At 40.1% G+C, this 20,153-nt stretch overlaps 1 long non-coding RNA gene and 1 pseudogene across 7 annotated transcripts; both read left to right on the forward strand.

The window, feature by feature from the left end:
• LOC138748042 (NACHT, LRR and PYD domains-containing protein 12-like) overlaps nucleotides 1–20,153 on the forward strand; it is a 211,156-nt pseudogene that overhangs the window by 183,196 nt on the left and 7,807 nt on the right.
• On the forward strand, nucleotides 822–18,708 carry LOC138747948 (uncharacterized). 7 transcript variants are annotated; one of them, XR_011347740.1, is made up of 7 exons: nucleotides 822–949; nucleotides 2,459–2,570; nucleotides 3,046–3,183; nucleotides 5,182–5,425; nucleotides 12,226–12,294; nucleotides 12,982–13,148; nucleotides 18,012–18,708. It is a non-coding gene; the product is annotated as an uncharacterized lncRNA (long non-coding RNA). The 7 variants fall into 7 exon arrangements; XR_011347737.1 differs by lacking the exon at nucleotides 12,226–12,294; XR_011347741.1 differs by lacking the exon at nucleotides 5,182–5,425.

Genomic DNA, 20,153 nt, shown 5'->3' on the forward strand with positions numbered 1-20,153 from the left:
TAGGTCTGGAAGGTTATGGAATTGGTGCAGGTCAGTGTGACTAGCTATGAAGTTTTTGCCACGTACTAGAAAGGCCGAATGGCCTGTTTTCGGGCTCGTACTCTTAAATGGAACACAACTTTATTATACATTATACCTGCATGGTGTTTCTTTACTGCAGAATTTATAATTTTTACTTTGGTTATATTCTTTAATATAATTATTTACTGTCTGGAGAAAAATAATTAACTACGATTTGTTTTTTTTTTATTCAAATAAGAAGCTATGGTACGATTGTACCGAAATAGTCCAATGGGTTGAAGAATAAGAATTAATTGCGGGAACATACAGTCTAGCCAGTGAATGAGTAATAAAGTCACAGACCAGATCATCCAGAGATTCGACATCCAGCAATCTGAGGCTGGGCAGCACAATCCTGAAAGGAGCAGATTACTGATGAACGTACAATTTGTCATTGATCATGTATATTAAGTTCGTTAGGTAGACATTATGAAGACGGGAATGACATGCGAAGGAAATGGATCAACAGGAATTTTAGAAGAGGATCATAAAATATCGATATGAAATGATGATATAACTTTCAGATAGAAATATTAGATTAACCTCACATTTCATTATTCAAATCACTTCTAAAGTTTGAAGCTTATTTGACTCATTATGTTCTCATTTGAATTGGGAGCGAATTGTTTGAGTAAAAATTTTTTAAAAAGAGACTCATTCCAACGGATCAGGTGAGGGACATATGATCTCCACCTGCTCCGGTAGCGCCAATCACACACGTTGCGGCCATCAACACTACCGAGAACACGGAAGTGAGCGTTCAATGATTAAGCGACAGGAATAACAAAGAACAGCATGGAAGATCTACAGGAAAATCCAGTCCGAAACGGCTTGTGACAGTCGCCTCTACTATTCCGGACCTTGTCTATTTTCCTCTATGGGGAAGCGAGTAAGTAAGCCTTCATTTTCAAAATAATGTGGCGAAGCGGATCAATTTAAAAATACACATGACATTCCCATTACACTTCAGGGTGGTTTATACTGAGTTCGTGCTGAAAGCATCTCTCACTGCAATGATGACACCCGAAATGTCCCAGGGTGTGGAGAGCACCAGCATAAAACGCTAGGTCGGGTCAAAAACGCACTGTTCGGATTCACAATACAAGGGGAGGACTGTGTCCGTATTATACCAAGGAAAGTTGCAGGGTGATATACCGAGAGTGCAAGCGAAAAAGGTAATTGCAGGAATGGATTTCCGGGATGGTCGTGAGAGGAAACTTTCAGCAAGTTGGACATAATCTGGAACGTTCGTGTTTCGGGTCCAGGGTGGAGGTGGGGATGGGGATCATTTCTGATTTTGTTTTTAATTTCTCCGTAGATTTTGCTGCTATTCCATGTAACACAGAGCGTTAACTGCTGTTTTAAATCAATGTTATTGACAGTGAAAAGGACAAAAATAAAATTGTAAAATCGGTTCAATGTAACTTGAGCGAAAATGCCGCTCCCTCGTCTCAGGAATGTGGTTCTGGAATCCATTCTGTCATATTGAACGCGGCACTTGAATTTGAATCACACGGGATTATCAACAGCACTTTATGAAATAATTCAACATCCCTCAGACGATCGAACAGATGGAAATCAGAAGGAAACAACAAAAATATATAGAGGCAGAGGCAGAATACAGTTGCGGAATTATGGTGCATTTCGCGTGTCCTTTTCTGAATCCTACCTTACTGAGTTGTTATGTGGCTGGAAATGAGGCAATTGTTTCGCAATTTTTAAAAAAAATAAAATAAAAATTAGGTCTAGAGAAGTTGTCCGCAGCCTTTTTTTTCCCTAGTGACATGTTGCCTTAAGTAATTCCTTATTAATCACAGAACAACTATAGCACACGAATTACTTGAAGTGGTATGTGAGTGGAAAGAAGAAGTTTGAAAACCACTGTTGAGAGCAGTGGTTCTCAACATTTTCGTTCCACTCACATACCACTTTAAGTAATCCCTATGCAATCGGTGCTCTGTGATTAGTAAGGGAATGCTTAAAGTGGTATGTGGGAGGAAAGAAAAAGTTTCAAAACCCCTGTTTTAATCGTCCCTCGTTGTTTTCATAACGGTTTCATAACTGTGAAGGAAATGGGCCAATGACAATTTTTCTCAAGCAAAATATTTCAGTAATAATTGGTCTGGAGCAGTGATTCTCAACATTCACTTTCCACGCACACCACCTTAAGCAAAAGGCAATGAAAGCATCCGGGGCATTTAAGAGACTCTTTGAAGGCACGTAGATATATGCCAGCACATCAGCGAGGGCCAAAAGGCCTGTAGTGTGCTTTAATGCTCTCTGATCTACGTTATATTTTCTACATTTAAGCATGCATTCAGAGTGAGAGAAAATGCAATATCATTGTTTTCTCAGACACATTTCTAATGTGTTATTTTACATTTAATTGTGTTTCCAGATTGTGAAGTGATACATAACTTCAAAGGAATTGGAAAAGTTAAAGAACAAGGAACTGCTGAGGTTGGAATTCTGAGAAAGTTGGATATCACCTGGAACAGATCATGTTTCAGGTTCAGAGTCTGCTCCAGATATTTTTTTTTAATTTCCCTCAGGATTTTGTTGTTTATCCATGTAACACAATGCGCTTTAAATCCATTTAATTGACAATGACAAAGAAAAATAGTTAAAATGCTGGAATGTAATTTGAGCCAAAAAGGATGCTTCCTCTTGGGAGGAATGTAGTTTTGGAATCCATTCTGATGACAGGCAGCTGCTTCAACAAAGCACTGAAAATTATATAATGCAAGATAACAAAAAGCACCTTCCGAAATGATTCAACATCCCTCAGCTGATTGATCAGATTAAAAAGATGAAATCCCCACAGACAAAGAATATTGTTGTGGAATTAGGGTGAGAATGTGAATTTTGTGTTAATTTCTGAACGATTGAACATCATACGGGCTTCTTAATTAATAGGCCAGTTGTCAATTGCATATTTTAAATCAGTTGTTATCGATTTATTTTTTAATTTCCACTGACATACAGCCTTTAAACACGTGAGATTTTCTGGTCTCAGAAGCTGATCAGCTTGTTACTTGGAGGGCAAACTGGCTTGGAACACCATGCGCTGTCAGTTTCTGTGAGGGGAGCTGGACAACGAGACAATCCTCTGTCTGCATGACGGTAAACAAAATTTAAACTGTTTCATGTATGTTACATTCTAAATGTAATATAACTTGATGATAATGGAACATTTACATGACCTTTACATGCCAACTTAAGTATCCCCATGCCATGGGGATTTGGAAGGGATTACTTAAGGGGGGATATGAGTGTAAATTTTAAAAAAGTTAGAAAACCACTATTTTAAAATACTCTGAAAAAGTATATAGAGGTGTTTGGGAGAAAACCTGGGAAAGGTTTGTTAGAGCAGGTTACACACAAACACTTTAAAACACAGAATTTTTGCAGGCGTTTTGCAGAGTTCACAGACTGATGATGGACTGTTGTTTGCAAAAGGCACCTAAGTTGCAACATGCCCTGGCAGATTTGTCTGAAAAACAGTTTGCTGTCTGGAAGGGCATGTGATCTTTACAGGGATAAGGAGAACAGATTTGCTCTCAGAGTGGGAGGGAGTGAGAGAGAGGAGAGACAGACATCGGTTCAATCTGGCAAGCTTTGGAAGATGGCCTGATCAAAGGGGAAGACTGGCTGTTTCCCTTGGAATAGATGAAACAGAAAGGAACTCTGTGGTGACCTGAAAGAAAGAAGTAATCATCTGGAGGACCCTGAAAAGGGGCAGGTTTCGTCAGCAAGACACCGGAGTGGCTGTCCTGGAATGAAACAAAAAACTCTCTTAAAACCAACAAGGACCCTCCTGAGTTGTAACCTGTTAGGCACCAAAGCCTGTTGAACTTTATCAATGCCAACTTCTGGGCCCAGTACAATAATTTCCTGGAACCAGTGAGATTGAACTATGAACCAAAGAACTATTCTAAACTTGTATATACAATGCACACACGTGCGCTTAGAATTAGAGAGGGGTTAAGTGAGTCAATATAGACAAGTTAAAGTTTGATTTTGTTTTCATGTTCAGTCATAATTAAAAGCAACTTTTGTTTAAGTAACCCTTTTGATTAGTGCAAATCTATTGCTGCTGGGTTTGGGGTCCTCTGGACTCATAACAGTACATAATTGACTTATTTAAATAGCAATTGTGTCTTGAGCAGATGTTATCAACCAAGGAATTAGGGGATATGGGGAGAAGGCAGGTAGGTGGAGTTAGGTCATAACTTAGATCAGCCATGATCGTATTGAATGGCGGAGAAGGCTTGATGGGCCATTTTTGGCCTACTCCTGTTCCTACTTCCTATGTTCCTATGTTCCTATTTAACCCCCATGCATTTAACTTAATAAACCCTTGTAATTATATGGAAACAGAATTACTTAACTCGGTACACGAGTTGGAGAGGAAAAGTTTGAAAACCACTGTCTTCTGATTGTGTTAGATTTATGCTCTTTTCCTTGCTTCAGCTGAGATTTCACACATTTTATCCAATGTTCAGAACACATCAGATAGTGTTTTGAGAAGAGTGGTGAACTACCATGCTGAGTCCAGTTGAAACACAGACAGTGAATTTTGTGAGAACGTTATTACAAAGAGTGGAGGGTACCTAAAATGCCTCGCTATGGATGATGGTGGATGCTACAACATGAGGGGAATTTAAGAGAATCTTAAAGAGGCAGTTAGAAGAAAGAAAAATAGAGGATTCCAAGGTAGCAATATATTTTTGGGATGAATATTTAGGTTGGCACAATACCAAGGTCCGAAAGCCCGATGTTGTAATGCTCTATGTTCTGTTTACTTCATTTGAGGATGCAGTTAGAGTGAGAGAAGATGCAATATCATTGTTTTCTCAGCCACGTTTCAAATGGAAGGAAGTCAGATTTTGTTTAACATTTAAGTGCGTTTCCAGATTGTGAGGTGATGTTAAAGAAAAAAGATAATTGATGATGTTGGAGTTATAAGGTTTTCAAAGGAGGAATGTTAGACATAATGTGGGACAGTTCACATTTCAGGTCCAGAGTCTGCTTCAGATATTTAAAATATTCTGTGCATTTTGCTGCTCCTCAATGTAACACAAAGTGTTAACTGCTGTTTTTCATCAATTGTACTAACAGCTGCAAAGACAGAAAATCCTTAAACTGGTTGAATGTAATTTGAGTGAAAAGGCGGCTCCTTCTTCTGAGAAATGTGGCCATGGAATCCATTCTACTGACAGGTCACAGAGACTGAAATTTGTATCATACAGGACAACATACTGCACATTTTAAAATAATTCAATATCCCTCAGCTGATCGATCAAATAGAAATCAAAAGGGAAAGGTGGAAATATAACCCCACAGAGATTGTTGCAGAATTAAGGTGAGAATGTTCATTCCCAGTGCTCATTTCTGAACATTCCAACATTGTACGGGTTACTGAATTAAGTATCCAGTTTTCCATAACACAATTTTGGATGTCTTCTTGTGGAAATTGCTAGCGTTGAGCTCTTTTCCTTGGCTTCAGTTGAGATTTCGCACAAATTGTTCCTGTGTTCAGTATACAATGTAATGTCCAATGCTGTGAAAATAATGATGTTGCATCTTCTCTCACTCTTAACGGCATTCCCAAATGCAGTAATTAAAACAGAACATTACAGCACATAATGGCCCTTCTGCTCTTATTGTCCTAGGAAAAAGGCACTATCTGTCCACCATATCTATGCATCTTACTATCTGGCAGACCTCTATGAAGTCTAACATACTATTTCTTCGCTCCAAAGAGAAAAGACCCATCCCTGCTCAACCTGCCTCTGGAGATTGATGCTTCTGTCTTGATAAAAAGCTGCTGGCTGCCTATATTATCTGTGCTTATCTATGATTCTCATGATCTGTAAACCACCATTGCATCATCTCCAATGCTTTTTCGCTCCAAAGAGAAAATACTCAGTTTTCTAACCTTGCCTCAATAGCCATATTTTCAAACCACGGAAACATGCTGGTAAATCTTTTCTATAACTTCAGCATTGCTTCCACTTTCTTCCCACAGTGATGTTAACGGAATGGAATACAAGATTATTAGTTGCACCATCAACTCAAAAATACTGAACTCAATGCCCCAACTCATATAACCCATCATATTATAGGCTCTTAAATATATTATTAACCTGCAAGACAACCTTGATATATCTATGGACTCAAAGATCCCTCTTGTTTTCCCAGACAGTTAAGTACTCTCAGTCCTTCCATGCCTTTCTCATCTATGCACCTGTCCAAATGCTTTTTAAATGTTAAAGTTGAGCCCACATACCCCTATTTGTCTGACAGCTAGATTCACAATCCACCTCTCTCTATGTGAAAAGGATTTGCCTCATGTTCTTCTTAAACTTTTCCCCTTTCACCCTTAACCCATGTCATATAGTTTGCATTTCACCCGCACTCTGTGGAAAATGCCTATCTATATTTACTCTGGCTACCCCCTCATAATTGTAAATACACTATCAAATCTTTTCATTCTTCTATGCTCCAGGAACTAGGTCCTAAACTTTCCCTGTAACTTAGCTCCTGAAGTCTGGGAAACACCCTTTTAATCATCCATGCACACTTCCTGTCTTTCCCGTAGTTTGATGACCAACACTATGCTATTCTCCAATAATTTATATAACTTTAACATATCATCCCCACTCATATACTCAATACATTAATTTATGAAAGTAAATCTGCTAAAGCTCCATTTTCAAACTGAGCCACGTGTGACGCTACTTTAAGGGAATTATGTAGCTATATTTGTATTTCCAGATAGCTCTGTTCCACAGCATTCCACAGTGTCATACGTTTTACCATGTATGTCATTGCTTGGTTTGACATTCAAAACTGCAGCACCTCACAATTCTCTACATTAAATTCTACCTGCCATTTTTCATCCCATTATTACATATAGCCCAGATAAATTGGCAAACTTTGAAAAGATTTCGCTGTCCACAACGCCTCAATCTTAGTGTCATCTGCAAACCTGCTGATCCAATTTACCACGTTAAAATCCAGATCATTGATAAAGATGAAAAACAACAATGGTCCCAGCACCAATTCAGGCTCTCTGACATATAATTTGAAGGGTTACATCTGGAGCCTATTTCTAAACAAGGGAAGGACATGGAATAACCTCCAATCAACCACAACCATGGCTAAGGACATTGTAAATATTTCTGCCAGAGCCCCTCTTATTTTTAAATTAGCCTCCCTCAAAAAGTGAGAGAAAGCCTTGTCAGGCCCTGGGGATTTCTCCTCCATTATTTAGTTTAATTGAGAAAGAACCTGCTCATATTTAATCTGTGTAGGTACAACTACCTTTTCTACCCATTTTCCTTACTTATTGATCACATTTAACTCCCTTTCCTGAGATAATACTGATGAAAAAAATCCATTCATGATTTTCCCCACCTCTTCTAGTTCCATACAAAGCCGACCACTCTGATCTTCAAAGCGATCAATTGCCCTTAATAACCCTTAGGATATTCCTTCACATGTTTTGGTTAGTGGTCTTGATTCCTTTCTGGGTGTTTTCCATGTTGCCTACACCTTTCCCTTCTTCCAAACCAGATCCTCGATATTCCTCAAACACCGAGATTCCCTATGTCTGCCAACCTTTCCTTTAATCCTAACAGGAACATACAAACTCTGTACTCTCTCAAAATTTCTCTTTGAAGGTATACCACATAAGTCCCTCATTCTTGCCAGAAAACAAATTATCCAAATCCACACATTCTCTATCCTTTTTCATTTCTTGGGAATTGGGCTTTCTCCAATTCAGAATCTCAATCTGATCCCTGGACCAATCCTTCTCTATAATTAATGAAACTAATAGCATTTTGATCACGGGACTTAAAATGTTCCTGCACACAATACTTCTGTCCACTGTCCTGACTTGTTTCCTTATATCCACCTATGCACTCTCCCTGGTTGTAATCTATACATATTGATTTACTAGAGTTTCCGGAACATATTTGACAAACTCCAAACCATCCAGTCCTTTTATAGTATGGGATTAACAGTCTCTCTATGGAAAAGTACTATCCCCACAATTATGTTTCCTGAAGCTGTCTGCTCTCTCTCTACAGATTTACTCCTGCAAATTTCTTTCACTATTGAGTGGTCAATAATTGTGAAATGTGTATGGTCATACCGTGCTAATTTCTCAGCTCCACTCCTATAACCTCATCTGATGACCCTACTAGTCTTTCCTGCCTGAACACAGCTATGATATCTTCCCTGACGAGCAATGCCACTCTCCATCTTTCATCTCCTCCCCTGTTCTATCTCGTATTAAACAATGGAATACTGGAACATTCCAGTGCAGTCCTGCCCTCTCTCAACCAACTATGAAATCCCTTATCACTACTGCTCTCCTCTTCTCTTCCCTTCCCTTGTTAGCCACAGAATCATACTCTGTTGCAAATACCCGATTGCCACGGTTTGTCTCTGGAAAATCGTCTCTCCAAAGGTCCAATATGGTATATGTTATTAAGGGGAATGGCCATGCAGTTCCTGCATATAACCTTTCCATCTCTTGACTGTCATCCATCTACCCTACAACTGCATTATAGGTGTGACGTGGACCCTGTCTATCACCCCGTCTACCTCCTGATTGATGCGGGGTTCATCCATATCCAGCTCCAATTCCATAACTCGGCTTGTCAGCAAATGCAGCTGAATGCACTTCTCACAGATGAAGTAGTCAGGGATACTGTAGGCTCCCCTGAAAGCACACATTAAGCAACACGAGCATTCTCCCCTGCCTTGGCTAAAATTCCAACTGCTTATGTCTAGAGGAAATAATAGTGTCATTGTTTGAAAACAATCGGAAAAAGTTGTATCACCTAATCCTGCTTCATTGTCATCTTTCTATCCAAGATGACATTAATCGATGTTTTGTTTCTGTCTGGCGGTTTTGAGTTATTGGAACACAGTTCATCAAAACTTCGCCGAGTCTTTTATTACACTCAGTACAAAATATCATTCATTCTCAGAGTTATAAAGGTGTAATAGAAGTAAAATGGCCTCTCAGCTCAACTAGTGTAGAAGATCAAAAGTCCAATAGATATAACAAAGTAGGTATTCGGCCCATTGATTTCACTCCACCATTTCATCATGGCCTTATCCATTCTCCCACTCAGCCCCACTTTCCTTCCCAGTAATCAAACAGACATGAAACATTCAGGGGATTGAGTTCAAGCGTCAAAAGGTAATGTTGCAAAGTTACAAATATCTGGTGAGACCACACTTGGAGCATTGTGTTCAATTCCAATCACCCCATTATAAGAAGAATATTGAAGCTATGGAGAGGGTGAAGGGGATGTTTCCTGGATTAGAAACTAAGTCTTGTAAATCACGATTAGCAGAGTTGGGGCTTTTCCTTTTTGAGCATAGAAGGATGAGAGGAGACAATATACGTCTACAAGATAATAGAAGGCATAGATATTATTAAATATTTGAATTACAATGAATTTATTACCATATATATTGTACAATGTGCACATAACCCTGACCTTTTATTTGCTGCATCCAAACATGAATTTCAAAAAATATAAAATAACGTGCATAATATAAATTGAAAAGTAGACATCAATGACAAAAACAACAGATAATATTCAGATTTATCCAAAGAGCGAAAAGGTGCAACTTTACAACCAGACAGCCAGTCCTCACCTTTGACCACGCCGTCTTCCAAAACTTGCCAGCTTTTCCCTCTGGGACCGAAGTCTGTGTCTCTCCTCTCTCACGCTCCCTCCCACTTTGAGAGCACAGCTGTTCTCCCTCTGCCTGCAAACATCACATGCTCTTCCAGACAGCCAATTGTTTTTCAGACAAATCACATTTGCAAATTGACTGCTACTTTTGCAAATAGCAGTCCGTCATTGAAGTCTCAAAGCACTCTGCAAACCTCCTGCAAAGATTCTGTGTTTTTAAATGTTTGTGTGTGACCTGCTCTAACAAACCTCCCAACTTATGTCACAAACACCTCTATATACTGTGTCACATGTCCTTCTGTGGTATTGGGACAGTCCATTCTAAGTGCAGCAATGGTGGGATGTGGGAGTTGTAGATAGGGGTTCAATATCTCAATAGCTGTTGAAAAGAAAATGTACTTGAAAAAGTTGTGCTGGTCTTCTGGCCACTGTCTGAGGCAGAAGAGAGACGAGGTTGTGGCCAAACTGATGCTGCATGATCCTGTCATGAACCAGAGTTTCTCAGTTTGTTTCATGTCTGTTTGTGCATTTGAGTTACAGTAAAACCATAGGAAGCAAGTCTAAGTCGTCATTATGTTCAGAAAAGTTAAGTTCTTGCTTTTGACAGATAACTTTGCTGAGTTGCTTTCAATTTTATACACATCTCTGATGGAATGCTGCAGCCACTAAATTTATGGGCTTTCCCTGTGGAACGAAGAGCCGAGATATTGATGACTGACAAATTTCGACAAAATTGTTTCTTTTGAAAATTGGTAGTGGATCGTTTGATGTACTCAAATGTACGTGACACTATTGGCTTGAACATATTGTAAAATGGACATGGTTTTTGCTTCATCTGCTTCAGAAAGATTTCGAGTTGATATCCAAGGTTGAGCAGTTTCAGTTGCAAGTATATGGAAATGGAATTGGCTATTGTAAAATCATGAAGAAATATGGCCCCCTTCTGGCTTGATGTTAATGGGCAGGTGTGTGATAAAGTGTGATAAACCACATAGCTTGCGCTTTGATTCTCTCCTAGCAGAGACATTCGACAAAAAGTAAAGGTCTTGCTTTGGAGGAATGTATCCCTAAAATTTGAAATGTGTTATACTAAATGTCCATTGATGAGAGGAGGAATGGGCCTTGGAAGACCAGGCACCGGGAAACTCAACTTGCCATGGCGGAGAGCATAAATGTGCTTCCCGTGTGTGCACTGACATGGCTGTTCTGAGTGTAGGGCACTACCAGTAACCACGGAGACACCATGAGGAAACCATAAGCTTTAATACACAGAAGAAACTTGCTGGCCCGCATCCCAGGATAGGAATGGAGGCAAGGGAAAGGTGGCTCGACCTTTATGGCCCAGGACCACGGGGGAGGAGTCATAGGGTATGAGTCATCCATGGGCGGACCAGCTCCATATACAATGATAACTATAAACAATGGAGGACACATACCACCTCACTGAGACCTCACAATTTCCCAGTCAGGACAAACGAAAGCTGGAGGTACAACACTGCATATTACACTTGGGCTGTCCACACGCACATTGTCTGAATTACAAGCAAATGTTAATCTGCTTTGTACTTTATTTTGCTGGACTTCAGAAGAATGACCGGAGATTTGATAGAGATATACAGTGCAGATGGGGTAGATTCAAGCTATCTTTATTTTCACTTAGGTGAAGTTATACAAGTACTTGAGAATATTGTTTAGGGGTGAAAGGTGTGATATTTAGACTGAACGTTATGGGAGGACTTCACGCATAGTTTTGAGAGAATGGAAGGAGCATCCATCTGAAATGACAAATTAGTGTACTATTTAGATATTATACAAATGTTAGATAGATACATCGATGAGAGGACTCGCTCTTCCACATTCGATTGTTTCTGCTCTGACATTATATCCACCATCTTGCCTCTCTCTGTTACATTTCAGCATTAGAAGCCTTTGTTTTCTAATCACATGTATACTGTATACTTCATCTTTCTCCGCGCGAGTTTGTATTAGATACGAACAAGAGGACGTAGGTTGGGGTGAAATATCAAATATTTAAGGCGAAGAATGAGAGGTCACCTTCACTCAGGGACCTGAGGGTGTGTTGATCGGGCTGCCGACGGAGATGCTGGATGCAAATTCGATAACAACATTTAGGGGAATATTGGGATGGGAAGGGAGGACTATGTTTCAGGTGCAGGTAAATATGTCCAGGCGAATACATGGTTCTGGAATTATTAGATAAGGGTAGCGGCTGTAGAGTTCTATTGTTTCTTCTCTCATGTCAAAGGTTCGTAAGAGGCAAGTACTGGGGATCTTAAAGTAACACATACAAACGATTGGATCCAACATACATAATTGTTGGATTCAACCATTGCCGTTGTGATGCAGTGAACGGAGACAGTATCACATTTGGAGGGTAATTTTGTTGACACTATCTATACTTCTTTGTGCAATTCAGAAAATGGCCCAGTAAGAGAAAAGAAAACAGGGAAATTGACTATCATTCTTGGAATCAATATGGACATGGGTAAGCCCACTCCTTTCTTTACAGTTACATTTCCCCCAATTTCAGTCTTGGCTAAATTTTCAAGTGGAAAAGGGAGCTCCTTGAATTTTGAGAGATTTTATAAAATCAAGACATTGGTTCCACTGGTCAAGATACCTTGAGTTTCAACAGTTCCAGTACAGGAAATTGCACTGGGAAAATTATTGTGATTTGACTGACTTGGGCCTGGTTTTTACCGAGCAGATACGCAGGAGGCAGCCTGATTAGAGAAGGGTGGGTACACCCATGCAGGCGTAAAGTTCGGGAATTGATGGCTGTGGGAATGTAAAATTCCATGGAAAGGGTTCAATCTATTTCCAGACACTGGTGGACCCGGTGTGGAAAATGGACCTCAACCGCAAAGGATAGCAACATCTGCAAGTTTGTTTTTGACATGAAGAGTGGTATATTTTGCACACTTCAGGAAAGTTCGATTCAGTACAGGTGTGACCATGAGAGGCCAGCAGAAAATTTGAAATTAGTTTCGAGGTAATGAAGGGCAATGCTGGAATGTTATGTGGCCGATCTGTGAAACATACACAGGTGCGTGAGCTCATTGTCGATATTATCTGTTTTGTAGATGATCCTATCCACAAATTGGTGACTGGTCTGATTGCCGCAGATGAAAATGGGTTTTTATACAAGGTTTATGTTAATCTGTATACACAGATCTGAACCCTGAAATCTCCGACTTCTTCGAAAACTGCGATGATCACCAGCTGCTTCACTTGACGAAATTCTACCGATCCCGACTAGAACAGGTGATTTAAGAGGGTGAGGAGGGACTCGGCCTCATGTTAACAAGAGAAAATATCATCACTGGACGAGAGTATCACGTAAGTAAGAGGAACACGGATTGAGTGATGATTCTTCAAAATGCATCGTTGTCTGTTTGACCCTATGTAAAGGATCCGCTTGACAGTTGAACGGTGGATATCCATGTAAATTAAAGACGTAGGACAAATTTGTCCCAGGACAAATTCACTGAGTATTGAAGCATGGAGCACGACACTTCAGTTATTTGAACACATTCACTGCAGACACATTTGGAGACGTGCCCTCAATTAACCGTTGAGGGTACTGCAACACCTCAGTCTATTCTGCATGCCTTTCCGCGATCTATGAAATTTATGACTTGGAAATCCCAGACTGATGTCTGTGTTCATTTAGTGACCAATATTTACAATTGAGACAGAGTATATAGAGGTGTTTGTGAGATAGATTGGGAAGTTTGTTAGAGCAAGCCACACACAAACACTTTAAAACACAGAATTTTTGCAGGAGCTTTTACAGAGTGTACAGAGACTTCATTTGCAAAAAAGGAACAATGTAGCAACATGCCAGGCAGTTTTGTCTGAAAAACAGTTTGCTGTCTAAAAGAGGATGTGATATTTGTAGGCAGAGGCGGTACAGCTTTGTTCTCAGAGTGGGAGGGAGTGGGAGTGGGAGTGAGAGAGAGGAGAGACACAGATTTAGGTTCCAGAGGGACAAGCTGGCAAGCTTTGGAAGACGACCTGATCAAAGGTGAGGACTGGCTGTCCGGTGTTTCCCTCGGAATAGGAGAAACAGAAAGGAATGCTGTGGCGACATGAAAGGGGTTATCATCTGGAGAACCATGAAGGGGATGTTTCGTCAGCAAGACACTGGAGTGGCTGTCCTACAACGAGAAAACTCTCTCTGAAAACCAACAACTACCCTCCTGAGTGGTAACATCTACCTATTAAGCACCAATGCCTGGTGAACTTTATTAATGTTAACTTCTGGACACAGTACAAGAATTTCCTGCAACCAGTGAGATTGGACTGTGAACCAAAGAACTTTCATGAAACTTACATAAACATCACACACACCTGCATTTAGAATTAGAAGGGGTTGTAATTCAATAAAGATAAGTTAAAGTTTAACTCTATTTTCATGTTCAAAGATAATTAAAAACATCTTTTGTTTAAGTAACCCTTTGTCGTGGTTCACATCTATTGCTGTTGGGCTTTTAGGGTCTTCGGTGCTCGTACCACCATGCATCGTCTTGTGGCTTTATTTCCATCTCATTTCAATTTCACCCTGGGCGCTTGGGTCATTTATACAGCCAATACTGAACATTTTAAAGTTTGGTCAAATATCTCATCATGCCACATAGTTTGGTCTCCTTCTATTCCTTAAATTGTTCCATGCCCAACATAAAGCATACGTTTAAAGCTGTAGGGGTGATTCATTGCAAATATTCGAAGTGGATTTAGCACAAGTAACCGTGGTTTATTTTACCAGCTTTCTTGAGAGGTATCTCTGTTTCCTCTCATCGTGAATTAAATATAATGGCAAGTCACTTTGTAAAATTATATCATTCCTTATCTGACAGTCCCGCATGTAGTTCCTTAATTCTTGTTACTGTGACTTTGCCTGTGCCTCGCACTGATGTGAAGAGCCCTGACATTTATGTCTGCTCCTAATGCCAATTACCAGAAGTAGGTTGGCACTGGATCCAAAATGGAGCCACGTATCGAAGTATTTGCTCGAATAACTTCACTGATAATCCTTCTGGATGTACGTTACAAGCCCAGAGGACACCAAAACCCAGTAGCAATAGGTAATCACCAAGAGAAATGTTTACCTAAACAAACGTTGCTTCTAATTATCGTTAAACAAGAAAGTATAATCAAATTTTCACTTAACTCTATTTACTTAACTTACCCCAACTTAATTCACTTCGAATTCTATGTGCATGTGTATATAATGTGTATGTAAATTCAGAAAAGTTATTTGGTCCACAGTCCAATCGCACTTCCCATTCTTCCAAGTTTACTGGTTGCAGGTTTTTTTATCGAGTTCACAGAATTTAACATGTATAAAGTTCACGTGGCCTCGGTGCTCGAAAGGTCAATGTTTACCGCTCAGGAAGGATCTTGTCAGTTTTCAGAAAGAGATATGTTGTTCCAAGACTTCCACAACTGATGTGCTTCCATCATTCACCTCAGTGTCTTGCTGACGATACTTGCTCCATCAAGGATCTCCAGATGATAATCTTTTCCTTTCAGGTCATCAGAGTTCCTTTCTGTTTCACCTATTCTAAGTGAAACATTCGGAGAAGGGAAACCGAGCAGACGGTTCCAAACTCCTCCTAGATTTCGTGATGCAGAAGGGCTCTGCTGCTCGAAGGTTCATGTGGAAATCATTGGTGGAACTACATCACACGTTACCGAAGTTGAGGAGAATATTGAGAGAAATACAGGAAGGAGGTACGGTGAAATATTAACTGTTTTAAATTTCGGATGTAATAAAATAAGAGTAAAATGATAGTTAAAAAGGAAATATAAATTTAGTCCCCAACAAGAACAGAGTGCTCATCCATATGTGGAGCCTCACGAGATGAGGGAGATCTTAAACAGATTGATTTTCATCATAATTTACTGAGGAAATTTCCATAATGCATAAGGATGGAAGGCTTACAAGCAGTAGTGTTATGGAACATAGAGAAATTAAAGAGGAAGTGGTGCTTCCTGCCCTACAGCGTATGATGGTAGATAAATCCCCGTGGCCTGACATGGCATTCCCTCGGACCTTGAGGAAGACTAGTGTAGAAATTGCATATTCAAAAGTTCCTTACCTAGATGCTGTGGGGTTGAAAGGTAGTTCAAGTGGTTAAGGTGTTTCTAAAAGGCTCCAAAAATAAGCCAAGAAATTTCAGGCCTGTGAGCTTGAAGTCGTTAAATTATTGGAGGGTGTTCTGGGAGATTTGATTTTCACAGCCAAGGGCTCATTTAGGATAAAAAAAAAAAGCATTGCTTTGTGAGTGGTAGGTTTAACAATGAAGTTTAACAAATCTTTGGATTGTTCGAGGTGGTCACCAAGACAGTAGATGAAGAAAAGGCTGTGAATGTTTTCTACAAGGCCATTAGTAAGCCTTTTGACAGAGTCCCACTTGGGTGGTTAATTTAGAAGGTTTGGACACTAATATCCATGGTGAAGTTGCAAACTGGAATCAAAGTTATTTCTCTGCAGCGGTTGTGAGTATCGGGTAGTGTGTGTGTGTGTGTGTGTGTGTGTGTGTGTGTGATATTATATAGAAATGTTTTGGGAGATACATTGGGAAACGTTTGTTAGAGTAGGTCACATGTCACATGCAAACTCTTTAAAACAAATATTATTTGAAATATGGAGCTCCGCTCATGCAAGACATATCGGCCCCACAGCTTTTGCAAGAGCTTTGGAGAGTGCCCAAGAGACGTCATTAATGGTTTATTGTTTACAAAAAGTCAGATGAAAGAACATGTGGAAGCCACCTTTTGTCTGGAGTAGAGCTTGCTGTTCTAGGATCGTCATGTAGTTTTGCAAGCAGAGAGTAAAAAAGGCTTTCTCTCTGTCTGAGGGAGAGAGAGATTGAGAGGGTGAGAGAGAGAGAGAGAGAGAGGGATCAGTTCTACAGTGCTACAGCCAGTAACAGCAGCTGGGACTGGAACAGGACCTCTTGGCTAATAACAATGTGTGCGCATGCGCGCGCGCACACACACACACACGCGCGCTCACACACACACACACACACACACACACACACACACACACACACACACACACACACACACACACACACACACACACACACACACACACACACACACACACACACACACACACACACACACACACACACACACACACACACACACACACACACACACACACACCTACGAATATGTAGCTTGGTTCGACAATAACACCATATACAGATTTTCCAATGATACCACGGTAGTGAGTTGGATAAAGAAGGGGAAGAGTCGCATTCAGGATGGAGATTTAAACCTGGCTGAGTTGTGCACCAACTACAACCTTGCACTCAAGGTCACCAAAACTAAGGAGATTAATGCTGATTTCAGAATATGAAAGCCAGATGCTTACAATCCAGTGATCATTGGGGATCAGAGGTGGAGATTGTGAGAAAATCCACGTTCTTGGTAGTCACTATCTTGGGGGAAACACTCCTGGACAAATACCCCAATGGTGTAAATTCTATTGAGTTGTGATGGACACCGGCTAAATCAGAGTCTGTTATGGGAAAACTCAACACCTCTGACCGTAAACCCCTCAAAACGATTGTGGACACAGGCCAGAACATCACAGGCACAACCTACTATTTAGTACATGTACAGGGAACGCTGCCTTTGGAGAGCAGCAGCAATCATCAAAGACCAAACCAACCAAAACACGCACTGTTCTCCCTGCTGCCATCAGGAGAGAGGAATCAGTGTCACAAGGCACGCACCACCAGGGTCAGGAACATTTGCACCCCCTCCACCATCAGACTCCTCAACGACAAGTTCAATCAGAGACACCTTTAACGAGCCTTACCTGTGCACTTTATTTATCTTCTTGAATTCTCTCTGCATTTCGCAGTCAATTTGTTTACATACATTATCTGTTTACAGTTATTTTATTTGTTTATAAGTTTACAGAGTGTAGAGTTTTTTCACTACCAATTAGTGATAATTCTGCCACACCCATAGGAAAAGTGAATCTCAAGATTTTATGTGACGTAACGTATAGAGTCTGAAACTATATATACTCTGTGTGTGTGTGTGTGTGTGTGTGTGTGTGTGTGTGTGTGTGTGTGTGTGTGTGTGTGTGTGTGTGTGTGTTTAAAAACAAACAGGATCCATTTCCTTATTCATCAGAACCGACACTGAAAAACATTTTCTTCATGTCCATAGAGGTTCAGCGGCAGCACAAGGAAATTCTGCGGACACAAACAGAGAAACTACGTGTGAACACGATATGGATGAGGGAGAAGGTTAAGGTTTTCCAGCTGGTTGATAGAAACACGGAGCTCACGGTCATTTCCACTTTTCGACCTCGAAGGCTTGTGCAAGATGAACTGCTGGCGCGCGGAAGAGACCACAAGGAGTTGAGAGAGAAACATCTACGGGGAGAACTGGAAAGAATACAGATAGATCAGTTGTTCCAGAGCAGCTTTTTCAGGACGGGTATGGGATCGTTTCTTCGGAGTTCAGCAGGACTGGCTGGAGAACCGGGAATAGGGAAAACCATAATGGTGCAAAAGATCATCCATGACTGGGCCACCATGAAAATATACCAACATTTCCAATTTGTCTTCACGTTCGAATTCCGGTATTATCAATTATAACCCAATTATAATGCGCAGTCCTTTCGCATCTCATTGGTTTCTGTGATGCAATAAACCATCTCGACGTGCAGAACTGCAGCATTGGGTATGATTTGGTCCAATATCTGGGAGCTGGGATGCACAAATGCAAGACTTTGAGGTAACTGATAATTTATCTCTAACTGCATTTTCAATAATCAACATTTTATTTCAATGCATAGAAAAAGAGTTTGGATGAAATTGGAAAAGTGCAATTGTGATAAATAAACAGAAAATCATTCAAAGACTGGGAGTTTGATTCTGTATACGAATTTTTATTTTTATACTGTTACGTGCCCAAACTCAGCAGCAATAGTTATTCACCACGGCAAATGGTTACTTAAACAAAAGTTATTTTTAATTACATTTAAACATGAAAACAGAATCAACTTTAACTTATCACTATCAATTTAAATTAACCCCCTTCTAATTCTAAGCGCACGTGTATGTGATGTGTGTGGAAATTTAAGAAAAGTTATTTGGTTCACAGTTCAAACTCACATCATTCTTCCAAGTTCATTGGATGTAGGCCATTCCTATACTATGCATAGAATTTAACATGTATAAAGTTGGTGCTCAAAGGTAAATGTTTACTGCTCAGGAACACCATTAGTCACCTCAATATCTTGCTGATGAAATGTGCCCCATCAGGGGTCTCCAGATGATAACCTCTTTCTTCCAGGCCACACAGAGTTCCTTCCTGTCCATTTTTTCCAAGAGAAACGTCAGAAAGATCCAGCCATCCGCCTCTCTAAAGTTTCTGTTTCAGTTCCAACAAGCTTCTCCTGGCTGACACTGTTTCAGCTCTGTGTGTGTCTCTCTCCATCTCTGCGAATCCAACTGTCTTTCCCTCTCTCCCTCTCTCTCAGGTGCAAAACTTTCTCCTTTTCCAGCAAACAATAGGAGTTTTTCTACTGCTCCCAACTGTTGATTTTGGAAAATAAACTTCTCAATGATCTTTGAGTGAGCACTTTGCAGAGAGGTTAGAAGTCTTGTAAAAATGTCCCACACAGTCCATTTGATTCATGACATTATTTCAATTAGCACCAACTTGTGAAATGAGCGTAGCATTCTCCATACTTCTGTAAAGTTACTGAATATAAATTCTTCAGCATTTCAAATAAGATCTGTTTTGAAATGTGTAACCTACTCTAATTTTACCAATTTATCTCCCAGAAAATCTCGAATATTCTATCACAATACACATGAATAAAATACACAGATAAAATAAAATAAAATAAAATAAAAAATTCCTACAGGTTTCACATGATACCCCAATTTGTAAGTTTAAAATGGCTGCTTTTGAAAGATATTAGTGACTATATCAGATCTGAAAATAAATGTCCTTAATTTAATATACTTCATCAAGTCTTTTTTCCGTGTTTCTTAATGTCCTTTCACGAGGCTTCTGCGAACAGCCACTGGCACCTTGGCCTAGAGTAATTTCAACAGTCGGTGGGTCTTAGCATCTCCCTTACCCCATGGAGGATTAAACTTCTGAGTGAAGTTGCGCAAGATATTCCCTTTTGCTCTGGACTTTCCTATTCTCATACGTCCTCTTCCTCTCTGCGAGTCATTTCTCTCTCTCTCTCTCTCTCTCTCTCTCTCAAAACATTTCTATATAATCTGATACGCACACACGCACCTTTCTTTCTCGCTCCCTCTGTTATTAACCTTTGAGAATCTGTTC

The sequence above is a fragment of the Narcine bancroftii genome, chromosome 13 (assembly GCF_036971445.1).
Source record: "Narcine bancroftii isolate sNarBan1 chromosome 13, sNarBan1.hap1, whole genome shotgun sequence".
NCBI classification, from domain to species: Eukaryota; Metazoa; Chordata; class Chondrichthyes; order Torpediniformes; family Narcinidae; genus Narcine; species Narcine bancroftii.